Here is a 13,903-nt window from a genome sequence, read left to right as displayed (position 1 = left end):
CATTTTGTAAAGCAAATTTTAAAATTTTGAGAAAATCTCTATGTGACTTGTGGACAATAAAGAAGGTAATAAAATCGTATAGAAATTGGGTCTAGATCTCTTATATATTAGAGGTACTTCCGATTTGAATTGCAATTTTGGGAAATTTTCTTGAAACCATAGTGAAATGTTATTTTCTTTTCAACCGATTAAATGAAACTTAGGAAAAATATTTAATGGAGGCTCTTATTTATTATGACATCGAAATAACCCTTAAACATAAACATATTTTTATAATTAAATAAATAATAAAATGTCCCTAATATATGAACAAAATATTCAATGGCATTTTGCGAGAAAATGGTGGGTGATAGAAAAAACAGATATCAGATTCGGTTTTAGCAGCTAAAAATACATTAAAGTCAGTCGAATTGGTACTAACATTTTTGCAAACCTTCATTCCATTGGCCTGTGAAATTATGTTAATTTGTAAAACTACGAAAAATTATTTTGAGTACACTTTTAATGTCAATATATATTTTAGACTTACCTTACCACTAATTGTACTGCACTATTTTTAAAAGCTTCTGAGTCACTCAAAAACCCCAAAGGAGCGGTGACTTTACCCATTAGCAAACGGTCAGGTCAGTAAATAGTTACTGGAATCAAACGAGCTGCATATTTTGTAAGCCAATCAACTATATAAAAATCTTGTCTTCTATTGGTAAAATATCTTATTCATCCACTAATAACGCTGTAGTTACTTTCCTATGCGAAACGCTTTTCCAACAATGTATGTGCATGTTCCCAAGACAATGTTTTGCCTACCAATTGTCTATATACATATATGAACATTTTTTTCTCCACAATACTTGATAACTGAATGCTTCTTTTCGGAGTATCTTCGGCTGTTTTATATAACTTTATAAGTATTCAACACATCTCTTACATACTCATTTTTCACATTTCTGTTTTTAATATACTTTTCCAGCGATTCGAGGGAGTACTTTCAGATGATTCCTTATTTTTTTTTTTTCGTTGGACTATGATAAACATCGTTTTGGTTACGCACTACATCCTTGGCAGAAGAAATATATCGTTGATGATGTGCCATAGCCAGTAGATCTTCGTCCAAGGAAGCAAGGAACGACATCTTTAAAATTAAATTAGAAATTAGCATGATTTAAAGAATATGTAGCAATAAATAATAAATTTAATTACCTTTCGGACAATCTCAGTTTGATTTTCATCTCTGTTGTGGATCCAGGCTACCTTTAACAAGTAGATAGTTGAGACAATTCGAATCTGTAGTGGCATCAGCACCCCCTTTGTCTAAACTAAAATTTATTTTGGCAACTGCTGATCTTGATCGTGTTGTTACTTAAACATTTTGTACTGCCAATGGCAAAACATGCAAATAATTTGCAGAGAGTTCATCTCTTTTTCTGCGACAGATTACAATTGTTACGAGGAATACTTTGTTTTCGGCATTAAAGTAATTTAAGTTCATAAATTCCACAGTATTTTCAGTGCTTAAAGATGCCCTCTGCTTGAGAGAATACGAATTTCGACTAGCCACTTCTGATGGACGTCTACTTTTTTCTATTATGGATTATTCCATGGCAGAATAATGATGCCCTTTGCTTGATAGATTACGAATTTCGACTAGTCACTACCGATGGGCGTCAACTTTTTTCTATTATGGATTAGTTCCATGGCAGAATAATTTGTCCAGTTTGTTTTTTCAACTTTAGCTGTCGTTTTCAAAACAATAACAAAAAGCCATCACTATACCCCCAAAGGTAGGTAAATAACAAGGAATATTTTGGAAGTCAACAAGTATTTATCCTCTAATGTTTACATTTAACACAATCATTTAAAATAAAACTAAACATCTCTAGCATGATGTAATAACTTAGTGCATCCTGATCTCTAGTATATTTTCCCAAATAAAAGGTTTTTGAAAATACATTGATTATTACTTACAGAACATCAAGAAGATCTACATATGTCACATTTAAAGCAAAAAATGCAACTTTAACAGTCCATTAGCCCATTCCGCAAGAGCAACGCCATGTAGATAATCCGGATTAAATGAATACGAGATGACAAAAGTTAATTTATTTTCAATAGCAGTTGGCGGTAACATGGCAGCCAGCAGTTCGCAGCGGGAAAAAGTGGCTGTAAAGAGGCCTTCCTAAAGGCATTATACACTAGTTCCATGAAACGTATACTAGTTCCGAAACAACTTCTTAGAATCAGTTTAAAAAAATGTCAAAAAGTTAAAAATTCATAAACTTATTTTTATCGAAATTGATTAGCGATAAATTTTTGGCATTAATTAAATTTTGAACACAACACTTTAAACGATTTTTTAATTAATATGGGATATACATATGTAAATAATTTTCACATATGTAGGTTTTTAGCAAATTTTTTATTCTCAAAATATCATACAATTGATTAAACTTATTGTTATCACTTCATATCACCATTTAACTCTAATTTAAATAAATTAATTTTCATCAACATCCGAGATTTTGGATTAACAGGACAGAGCTACGTGCAACTTTGTGGCTTTGCCTCCGTAAAAAATACATACCTAAAACTAAAACGGCCCTAACAAAAAAAATTCAAAATCGACAGTTTTATTTTCTGATGTATTGCATCAAACCAAATGTTCAAAAAAAAATTTAGACTCCGCTGGTCAAAATTAGCGATTTTATTGACGAAAACAAAGGGCCCTATCTTCAAAAGCAGTTTTATATAAAGCCTAAAAGACGTAACTAATCATTTGTAAATACAAATTGTAAATTGTCAAAATAACCGAGAGATTTACCGTTGAAACTAAACTTTCCATTTTAAATAGTTTTTTGCTTCTTCTGTAGAATTTAAAAAATTTCTATATTTGACTGTATTATTGAACAAAATATGTATATTGAAATTTAAATTTTTTGTGTAAAAATATTTGCTAGTTTTTTATTACTGAGACCACTTTTTTTGAGTACGGAGCCAAATAAGTATACCTTGCCTCGGGAAACGTTTTTGGAAAATTTTATTAAAAACTTTTGTAATTAAAATGTGGACGTATTTTGACACCTACAAAATTTCGCTCTCATGGATAATATTGACTAAAAAAGGCAAATTTCTTAACCAATTTTTGATCTAAAAAAATTGTTTTTTTTAAAGCTCTGCTGTTAAATCAGCATAACAATAAATAATATTTAAATTTAAGATCCAAAATGTTTTTAACAAAAAATACTTTAATCACTGCATGTACATATATAATTCAATAATTCTGTCAGACATGCTTTCGGGAAGTTTCCTATTTAAATCAGCAAAATCCGTCCATAAATAACGGAGATATGAGCAAAAATCCGAGACAACCTCTGAAATTTTCATCAGAAAAATACAATTTTTTGTATGCTTTGACAAAAAAGCAACAACAACAATGCTTGTTGAAAAAAAAAAACGTATGTTTCGATGTGTGAAAATGTGAAATGAAACCAACATTGCTTTGCGTAGTTTTTTTTTGCGTTTTGTTTCGTTTGGCGTTGTTGTTGTTGTTTTGTTATTGCTAAAGTAATGATAGAGTCGGGAAAAATGAAATAAATTGAAGTTTTATAAAATTAATTTATTTTAAAATATAAGATTCTGCAAAGGCGAATATAGACTTCTTACTTGTTTGTTTCTAGATTTAATATAAAAGAAAATTTAAAGAGTACCATTGAGAAAAAAGTACTTTCATATAGATTTTAATTCACGTAGGACCGTTTATTATATTGTAGAAATCTCAAAAAGAGATATTATAGAAAATTCAGAAAGTACCAGTTAAACAATAAAAAGTACCAAAGTACATTCATACACATTTCCTTTCATTCAGAACCCTGCATGCTAAATTTGATGTTTCTAAGACCGATATTATCGAAAATCCAAAAAGGACCTTTAATGTTTATTTAATATTTTTGAGAATAATTACTTTACAAATCTCCAAAATTGCCGGCTGAGGAACGAAAAAGTAAAAAATATTCCCTTTGTGCAGATTTCCATTCAACTGGAACCCTGTGTGTTTAATTTAATGCCTTTAAGTCCAATTATATAGAAAAATCAGAAAGTAGAGCGAAAAAGTACCAAAAGTCCCTTCCTATAGATTTCCATTCACTCTATATTTTATGTTTCTACGAAAACGAAACAAAAAAGAACCAAAAAACACTTATTTTTTAATTTATATTTCAATATTATAGAAAACTCAAAAAGTACCAGCTGAACATTCATACAGATTTCCATGAACAGAACCCTGCGTGTTTAATTTTATGTTTCTGACCAATATTATTGAAAAGATAAAAAAAACACCTTTTGAAAAACTACAAAGTACCCAAAAAGTCCTCTTATATTATAGAAAACATAAAAGGTATTCGTTGAAGAACGAAAAAGTACTAAAAGATCGCATTTAGATACTCACACACTGTGGACCCTTTATGTTCAATTTCATGTTTCTAGGTTCAATATTATATAAAATTCAAAAAGTACCTTTTGAAGAACACTTTATCGTTCCATGTTGTATATTCTCATTAAACGTTTAATTAATACCAGTAAAAGATCGAAAGAGTAACCAAAAGTCTCATATTATAAATTCTCATTCACTCAGGGCTGCATGTTTAATTTTATGTTTTTAGGTCTAATATTAAAACTTTTTAAATATACAGTGCTTAAATTTTTAGATCATAGATAGAAACGAAAAATGTCTAAAATCTGCTTTTAATTTCTAAAAAAAAAAAAAATAAATATATGTTTCAAAAAGTATTAAACTATTTTTAGAATTTGGTCTTATATAGGCCTTGTTATAACATGCCATTATTTATTTCGAGTGACTAAATTAATTAATTTTACAAAATTTATCACAACTGGCTCAATAAGTATGAATAAAAATAAATTTTCCGATTTTTCCATTTTTTTTTTTTTTTTTTGGTACTTATTTAAGTAAAAGAAATGTTTAAGTAAAAGAAATTGTATTTGAAAAATTGTGTAAATATGTATGTTGGTAAATAGGAAACAATGTTTTATTAAAATTGTACCAAAATGGGTAAGAATGGGTACCAAAAATTTAGTACTAAATTTGTATTTGTTATTTTTTGATAAGTTACGAATCTATATATCATGAATTGCATGAGAAATCAATTAAGAATTGACCGATGGTCTTCAGATTTCGTTAATTTTTTGTTAACACATACTCTATTAGACACACAAGACATATCAGCGTTAAATTCTCAAAAATTCCAAAAAACGCGAGTTTTGTGGCGATTTTAATTTCTTCAAAAAGGTATAAAACTTTGAAGGTTCATATCTTTGAGAGTTTATATCGGATTTTTTTGATTTAAAACACAATCTAATACTATTACAGTAGTATATTTTAGCGGGTTCCAGGTCACTTTTTAATGACAGACATAGAGGAGTAACTTGTAATGAGCATTTTTATAGAGGAAATTGTTTTTATGAAATTGAGAACCTGTTGAAAAGAGCAAGTTGTTTTTATTAAATTGTGAATCAATGAATTATTTTTTTGTAATTTTGCTTGTATAAGCATTTTTATAGAGGAAAATATTTTTATGAAATTTGAGGATGTAAATATTTTTTTTATAAAATTGTGAACTTGCAGAAGGGAAGAAATTATTTTTTGTAAATATTTTTTTATAAAATTGTGAACTTGCAGAAGGGAAGAAATTATTTGGTGTAAATATTTTTTTATAAAATTGTGAACTTGCAGAAGGGAAGAAATTATTTTTTTTTTTTTACTGAAAATTGAGAATGTATAATAATATATACATATGTATGTAATTATGTTAAAAGTACCTACATACAAACAATTTTTTAGCAGGGAGACAAATTTTTCCTTTTTTATGATTTTTTCATTTGTGTTAGGCACTCATACTCAAAAGTCAAAGTGTGTGAACCAATTCTTAAAAACTACAAAAAAACAAAAAAATACATTACCACATCCAACTATTAAAAACCACAAAAATTTTACTGCATGCATTAATAAAATCGCAAACAATTTTATTGCACTTTAACAAATCACATGAATGGAAAAAGCACTACACTCACTCTACACACAGCATACACTTCATCTCACAACGCACAAACACCTAGACCTTCATTTTCACATTTTAAACGCACACATACTCCCACCTATGCATAACTCAAAATTTACTTAACAAAACCACAACACCCCTCAAACCCCTACACCTTTCACGCATTTCAAACCTACACATACTCCCACCTATGCATAACACAAAATTTACTTAACAAAACCACAACACCCCTCAAACCCCTACACCTTTCACGCATTTCAAACCTACACATACTCCCAGCCAAGCATAAACCTAATATTGTACTTCTTTTATTTTTTGTACTTTTAATTGTTTAGAGCCTGATGACTTGCATAAATAGCGTTTTGGTAGTTTTTGTTTATATGAGTAATGTAGAGTAATTATTGGTGTGCACAGTGGGGCAGAATCGAAGCGTGAGCGTAGCCAAGGAGTATTCGAGTTTAAGTTTTGAAGTTGAACCCCGCAGATGCCCCAGGGACGGCGCTGTGGCGGCTCAAAGTAGGGTACCTACGACATGTAAAATTTTTAAACTCGTGCCATTTTTTGTTTTTCATCCAAATACAAAGATTTTATATATATATTCTGAAAGCGCTCGACGAGATCTTGAAAAAACATGCTTGGACATACCTACTTATCTCTTATAATATCCGAGTTATAGGTATTTAAAAATTTAGTGATACAAAATTTACCATACCTTGGTCCGCCTTTTTTTGAATACCGGGCGTAATTTTGGACCAAATGGACTGCATTTTTTCTTGTTAGTTAGACAACAAAATTTCCAATAATATACAAAAAATTTCAGATCAATATAATTTACATATCCAAAAATATACGTTTTTTAATTTAAAAATTCAAAAAATTTTAGATTTTTGGCGTTTTTTTGCCAAAAATGTGTCTTAACTCTTTTATTAATAAAATAAAATTTTCTTTAAGAACATATAACAATTTTATAGTTTTCTAAAAGGTATCTTTACGCAGAACGCTTTGGCGTAAAAAACTTGTCCTATTTTTTGAAAATGTTACCACTGCGTCCTTCCGAATATGACCTATTTTTTATCAAAACTTCAACTTTGGTCGACATGTTTTAAATTCCCAAAGCTGGGATCAGAAAACTGAAAGCAGTTTTGGAAACCTCAATATGTTTTCTATTTACTCCAAAAGTATTTTCCCAGCCCTGAAAGAAAGTGGACCCTATGGGCAAAAAACTAAAAAATCCCATTTTTGGGATTTTCATTCCTATTTTTGGGAATTGCGAGATGTCCTTTGACCTTTTCAATTTTTTTTTTTTTTTGCATTTTCTTATTTGAAATGACAAATTTAACAAGCGTTGAAAATTTCATTGAGTTTTGTTCATAAATAAAGATTTTGTCATATATTATATATTTAATTTCTAAAACTATGATTTATATCAAAATTTTAATAGGGTCGCAGATAACTACAACAATTTAGTCCATATTTATCCCTTAATATCATTTTTTAGTTAGATATGGAAATTCTCGACCCTTTACAAAAAATTTCAAGCCAATATCTCAATTACATTCATTTTACCTAAATTTTTTCGACAGATCATTTCGTTCTATTTCGTTTATGATCATGTAGGTAAAAATATACATGTAATGATAATTTCGATTCATTCACTAATAAGAAATATCAATGACTGAATTACAGGTTATAGTAATATAGTCCTAAATGTTAATAGGTAGACAATTCGTAATTTTTTACTTTGGAATACCTGTATCGGAAATGACAAGAATTGGTATATAAGTAAACTTCTCAGATTTTAAGTACCATATTTAATAAATCTACAATGAAGATTACATTAAAGTACGAAGAGTTGTGTTCCGTTTTATGGAGTGTATCTTCAAAAGGGCCAGAAAGAATTAAAGACATTTCAAATTATATAAAAACTACATATAGTAGAAAAGTAGACAAAACAGGCATATCAAAAATTGAAAACTTTTTAAAACTTTTTGATGTAAAAAGTAAGTCTGTGGATGGAAATCAAAAGAAATTTCGATTAAAATTTTGTAGTTGGATGGAAACTACTACGGAAATCTCAACTTACAACACATCAACAGGAGCGCCTTGCTAGTCATACGAAGACTTATGTTCAAGGTCAAAAAAAAAGAGGGTCACACAAAAACTTTTTTCAATCCCAAATGAGGAAATTGCTGATACATTTAACGAAATGCTGAAAAAGGAAAACCAACCTATGGATGCCGTACATATTGCAACTATTCTTCCTAATGCATCACCAAAACGACTTTAGCGAATTGTGGAAAGTATACCAACTCCAACATCACAATCATATTTTACTGAAGAGGAAGCAATAGCCCTTATGTTGGAACTGGGTCTCAGTCGAAATAAGTACCAAATATTAAGGAAAGCTCTGCATGAAAAAGGACACAATATATTACCATCATACAAGGCGATCCAGGAAAAAAAACAAACTATCCTACCATCACCTATTGCTGTTAATGATGTGGAAGCTTGTATTGATATATCATCTTTGCTCGAAAACACAGCATCAAGAATTGTGTCAGACTTTTCAGAAGACCAACTAAGGAAAATTCATAACTGTGATGTTGTCTTAATGTGTAAGTGGGGATGTGACGGTTTATCAGCACTTCCAGAATACAAACAAGCTTGTGGAAGTATGACATTAGCAGACTACAAAAGTGTATTTATGTCATCATTAGTGCCATTACGAATTCGTTCATATTCCCTTAATCCATCATCGTCAAGCATGGGAAATTCATTTGAAGATATATGGATCAATACAACTCCGGGTTCAAAAAATTTTTGTAGACCCATTGGATTTGAATATATAAAGGAGTCAAAGAAAACAACAATTTAGTGGAATATTTAAAAGATGAAATAAATGCACTGGAGCCCATTTGCATAAAAATAAAGGAATTCTCTATTAACGTATCATATCAGCTAAGCTTAACAATGATTGATGGAAAGGTCAGCAATGCCATAACAGAAACTTCTTCCTTCTGGAGATGCTCAATATGTAATGAGAAAAAGTAGCAATTCTCAAATATTAACAAAAGCAGAAGTATTAATGAAGAAGTCCTGTCTTTCGGAATTTCACCACTTCATGCCAGAATACAATTTTTGGATTACTTTTTACACATAAATATAGAAGTGTGCCAGAGAATCTTACTAAATCAAGAAAAAATAATGAAGAATTGAAAGAACTGAGAGCTGCGGACAAAAGCAGAATCCAAGAAGAATTTAAAGTTCAGATGGGATTAAACATCGACAAACCACTTTTTAGAAATTAAACAAATATGTAATATATGACAAAATCTTTATTTATGAACAAAACTCAATGAAATTTTCAACGCTTGTTAAATTTGTCATTTTAAATAAGAAAATGCAAAAAAAAAAATTGAAAAGATCAAAGGGCATCCCGCAATTCCCAAAAATAGGAATGAAAATCCAAATCTTTCAGGGCTGGGAAAATACTTTTGGAGTAAATAGAAAACATATTGAGGTTTCCAAAACTGCTTTCAGTTTTCTGATCCCAGCTTTGGGATTTTAGAACATGTCGCCCAAAGTTGAAGTTTTGATAAAAAATAGGTCATATTCGGAAGGACGCAGTGGCAACATTTTCAAAAACTAGGACAAATTTTTTACGCCAAAGCGTTCTGCGTAAAGATACCTGTTAGGAAACTATAAAATTGTTATATCTTCTTAAAGAAAATTTTATTTTATTAATAATATTTTATTTTTAAAAAAGATCCAAATCCAAAATTTTTTGAATTTTTAAATTAAAAAACGTGTATTTTTGGATCTGTAAATGATATTGATCTGAAATTTTTTGTATGTTATTGGAAATTTTGTTGTCTAGTCCATTTGGTCCAAAATTACGCCCGGTATTCAAAAAAAGGCGGACCAAAGTATGGTAAATTTTGTATCACTAAATTTTTAAATGCCTATAACTCGGATATTATAAGAGATAAGTAGTATTTCCAAGCATGTAAAAAAAATCTTTGTATTTGGGTGAAAAACAAAAAAATGGCACGAGTTTAAAAATTTTACATGTCGTAGGTACCCTACTTTGAGCCGCCACAGCTCCGTCCCTGGGGCATCTGCAGGGTTCATCTTCAAAACTTAAACTCGAATACTCCTTGGCTACGCTCACGCCTTTGGAAACTTTTGTTGAGAAACTTTTGATTTGTGTGTGAGAGAAATAGATGATATCAACCATCTCTCTTTCTTTCTCTTTCTCTCACATACAAAATCAAAAGTTTCCCAAAAAAAGTTTTCCAGTGTGAACCAGGTCTAAGGTGGTGTTATTCACTCAGCTGATTATTTGTTTTTAACAATTACTTGAAAAGTGTACACCAGGTGGATAAGGCAAAAGGTTTTGATCGAAGATAAATAAATTTAAAATCATAATGTAAGCAGTGGCCAACAGATGGAGTTTTTTTCAAAATATAATTTTAAAAATTTAGTTTTTCCATAAATTTTTTGACAATTTGTTGCTAAAATTGTAATTTGCACTAAAATATAATGGGTGCAATATTTTAGTTACAGAAATTTTATTTATTTTTCCATTTTTACAGATTTTAAAAAATATTTGCCATCTGTTGGTGAATAGCAAAATAAAAAATTGATATTTTTGGAAATTATTTTGGTTTTGTTCTATGAATACGGGGCATTGCCATATTGAAATTAGCTAAATCCAACTATTTTTTTGGATTTAATAAATCCAAATTGAATTTACTTCTATTAACTGTAGAACCGCCATTTTTGCACCAAAATTTTTATTTCTTTGACCTTATATTAGCTTACACAGTGTATTTTCAGATAATGATGACCAAAACAATATTTCAGCCTCCAAAGATAGTTTTTTTCTTAAAATACATAAATCCAAAAATAAATCCAGTGATTAAAAAAAGCCCCTATTGTTTACATTTTTATTTTTTTTAATTTCCGTTCGAAATCTTCATAAAAAAATTATTTTATATAAAACAATGTAAAGAAATTTCTTTCACTATCATATGTAGGTTTTTAGCAAATTTTTTATTCTCAAAATATCATACAATTGATTAAACTTATTAATTAAACTAGCAAATATTTTTACACAAAAAATGTCAATTTCAATATACATATTTTGTTCAATAATACAGTCAAATATAGAAATCTTTCACTATACAAAAATAACAATTTAGTTATATGATAGAAACAATATAATTTGTTTTTATACATATATCATCACCCGTACGAGATGTACGATATAACTATCAGTAAAAAGGTATTTCGCGGTATACCACAGGGTGGCATTTTGTCACCTTTACTCTGGGTTACCACGATTAATAGCCTCCTAAGGACCCTAACCGAGAAAGGACTTAGACCTGTCTGCTATGCAGACGATGTCGTAATACTTTTAAAGGGAAATGATCCAAATTACTTGTGTAGAAGAGCTGAGGAGGCTCTGAATACGGCCTTGAGCTGGGCTCAACCGAGAGGCCTCAATGTTAACCCGGCGAAGACGGAAATCTGTCTTTTCACAAGAAAGACAAAAATTTCTACATATACTGAACCTTGCTTCCTAAAGTGTAATTAGACCAATTCTAGCTTATGCTTCAATAATCTGGTGGACTGCTTTGGACAAAAAGTGTAATATCAAACTACTACAGGGAGTTCAGCGTACATGCTGCTTGGGTATAAGTGGTGCCATGTGTACTACTTCAACCAAGGCTCTGGAAACGTTGCTAGATATTCCACCCATTGAAACATATATAAGGTATGAGGCGGCGCTTACAGCCGAACGGCTCTTTACTTTAGGCGAACTGGCCAAAAACGGTTATAGGACACATCATCAATGTATACTGGACACATTGGAAGGTTATACACATTCATCGGACGTGCCTGATCGCATACCAGACACTGAATATGTCGGAAACTTTGAAACACTAATCCCAGATGGAATGTCTTGGTTAAGCGGAACATTAGAGCAAATACCAGTAGGAATCCGTTGCTATACGGATGGCTCTAAATTAGGGGACAAAGTGGGCCTGGGGTTCTATATTGAAGACCCAGAAACAGAAATATACCACCGTTTACCTAATCATAACACAAGCTGCGGTTAGTATGATGGTACGCAGAAGTACGAGCAATAACGGAATGTGTAAATTGGATTAGAATAAATATGGCGCCCACAGGGCTTAATATATTTACCGACAGCCATAAGGCAATTTGTGCGATATCAGGTGATAGAATTAAATCTAAGACCGTATTGGATTGTAAGAAAGCTTTAACTGAATACTCTCCCAGAGGTAAGGTTCACATCATATGGGTACCAGGCCACACGGGAGTAGTCGGCAACGAAAGGGCGAATATAATAGCTTTAAAGGGAAGGGAGCTCGATGTAGTTAACTTGACAAACGCAAAACCATTCGACGCAACAAAAGCTGAATTAAAAATATGGATGAGAGAATCCCATAAGGCCTCTTGGAATAATGAAACGGTGGGTAGAACCACAAAGATTCTATGGGGTGACCCTGATGAGAGCAAGACGAGAAATCTTCTCAAAATGAGCAAGTCTGCGGTTAGTATGATGGTACGTATTCTGAATGGACACACAGGATTACGAGCACACCTATACAAAATTGGACGTGCGGATTCAGACGAATGTAGAGCATGTGGAGAGGACAGTGAAACTCTGGAGCACTTTCTTTGCCATTGTCAGGCATTTGTCGAAGTTAGATCCAAGTATCTTGGAAGTGATGTTATTCCGGAAATAACATTCTTAACCAACACCGATTGGAAGATTCTTAGGAATTACGTCCAGGAAACTGAGTTTCTGAACATGGAAAAATAATACATTCAGTGAACAATTTTTTTGTTTTTTTGTCTTTCTTGAATTGGAGCGCACAACAGGCCCGATAGTGGCCTAGGTGTATTTCTTCGGATTTGATGTAGTATACATCCTCCTATCAACCTAACCTAATTAATTTAGTCACTCGAAATAAGATAATGGCATTTTATAACAAGGCCAATATAAGACCAAATTCTAAAATAGTTTAATACTTTTTGAAACATATTTTTTTTGAGAAATTAAAAGCAGATTTTAGACATTTTTCATTTCTATCTATGATCTAAAAATTTAAGCACTGCACAGTGGTATAGGAAAAAAAATAGGGAAATAATTCGGTAACTTCTAAACGGTTAATCCGATTTTAATGAAATTTGGTATGCACAAAGAGGAGGTGATGTCGAGTTTAGGTTTTGAATTTGGACCTTATAGGCCAACCAGGGGCCCGGCGGGGTGTCCTCAAATTAGGACACCTCGGCTATGTTAAATTTTTAAAACGATCCTATTTCTTCATTTGAGTAAATTATCTCTTATAGTTTAGGAGATATTCGCATTTGAAAATTAAAATTTTAAAATTTTTACCGTCCTTACTTTAGTTTTTTGATAATAGCGGGTCCAAATATTCCCGATTTTCGCCATTTTTTTTATTCGCTTAACAACAAGTTTATATATCAAGCAGTGAAAGAATTATGTAAAAATCATGACTGAGTCCAAAGTTATAGGCATTTTAATTTAAAAAATTAAAAAAAGGCGATTTTCTGCCATTTTTTTGGGAATTTGGTGTCCTAATTTGAGGACCCCCCGCCGGGCCCCTGGTTGGCCTATAAGGTCCAAATTCAAAACCTAAACTAGACAACACCTCCTCTTTGTGCATACCAAATTTCATTAAAATCGGATTAACCGTTTAGAAGTTACCGAATTATTTCCCTTTTTTTTTTTCCTATACCACTGTGCACTGTATATTTAAAAATTTTTAATATTAGAC

The 13,903-nt window shown here is 31.1% G+C and overlaps 1 long non-coding RNA gene across 1 annotated transcript; it reads right to left on the bottom strand.

Annotated features, from left to right (window-relative positions):
* Positions 1-1,092: 1,092 nt before the first annotated feature.
* On the bottom strand, positions 1,093-1,326 carry LOC119606669. The gene is made up of 2 exons (XR_005231670.1): positions 1,201-1,326; positions 1,093-1,132 (listed from the first exon to the last, which is right to left on the bottom strand). It is a non-coding gene; the product is annotated as an uncharacterized LOC119606669 (long non-coding RNA).
* Positions 1,327-13,903: the final 12,577 nt, after the last annotated feature.

The sequence above is a fragment of the Lucilia sericata genome, unplaced genomic scaffold (genome assembly GCF_015586225.1).
Source record: "Lucilia sericata isolate MDLA Ls3-8-SP2 unplaced genomic scaffold, ASM1558622v1 Contig000610F_arrow, whole genome shotgun sequence".
NCBI lineage: Eukaryota > Metazoa > Arthropoda > Insecta > Diptera > Calliphoridae > Lucilia > Lucilia sericata.
The sequence above is the reverse complement of the archived record's forward strand: the minus strand, read 5'-3'. Positions and strand labels throughout refer to the sequence as shown.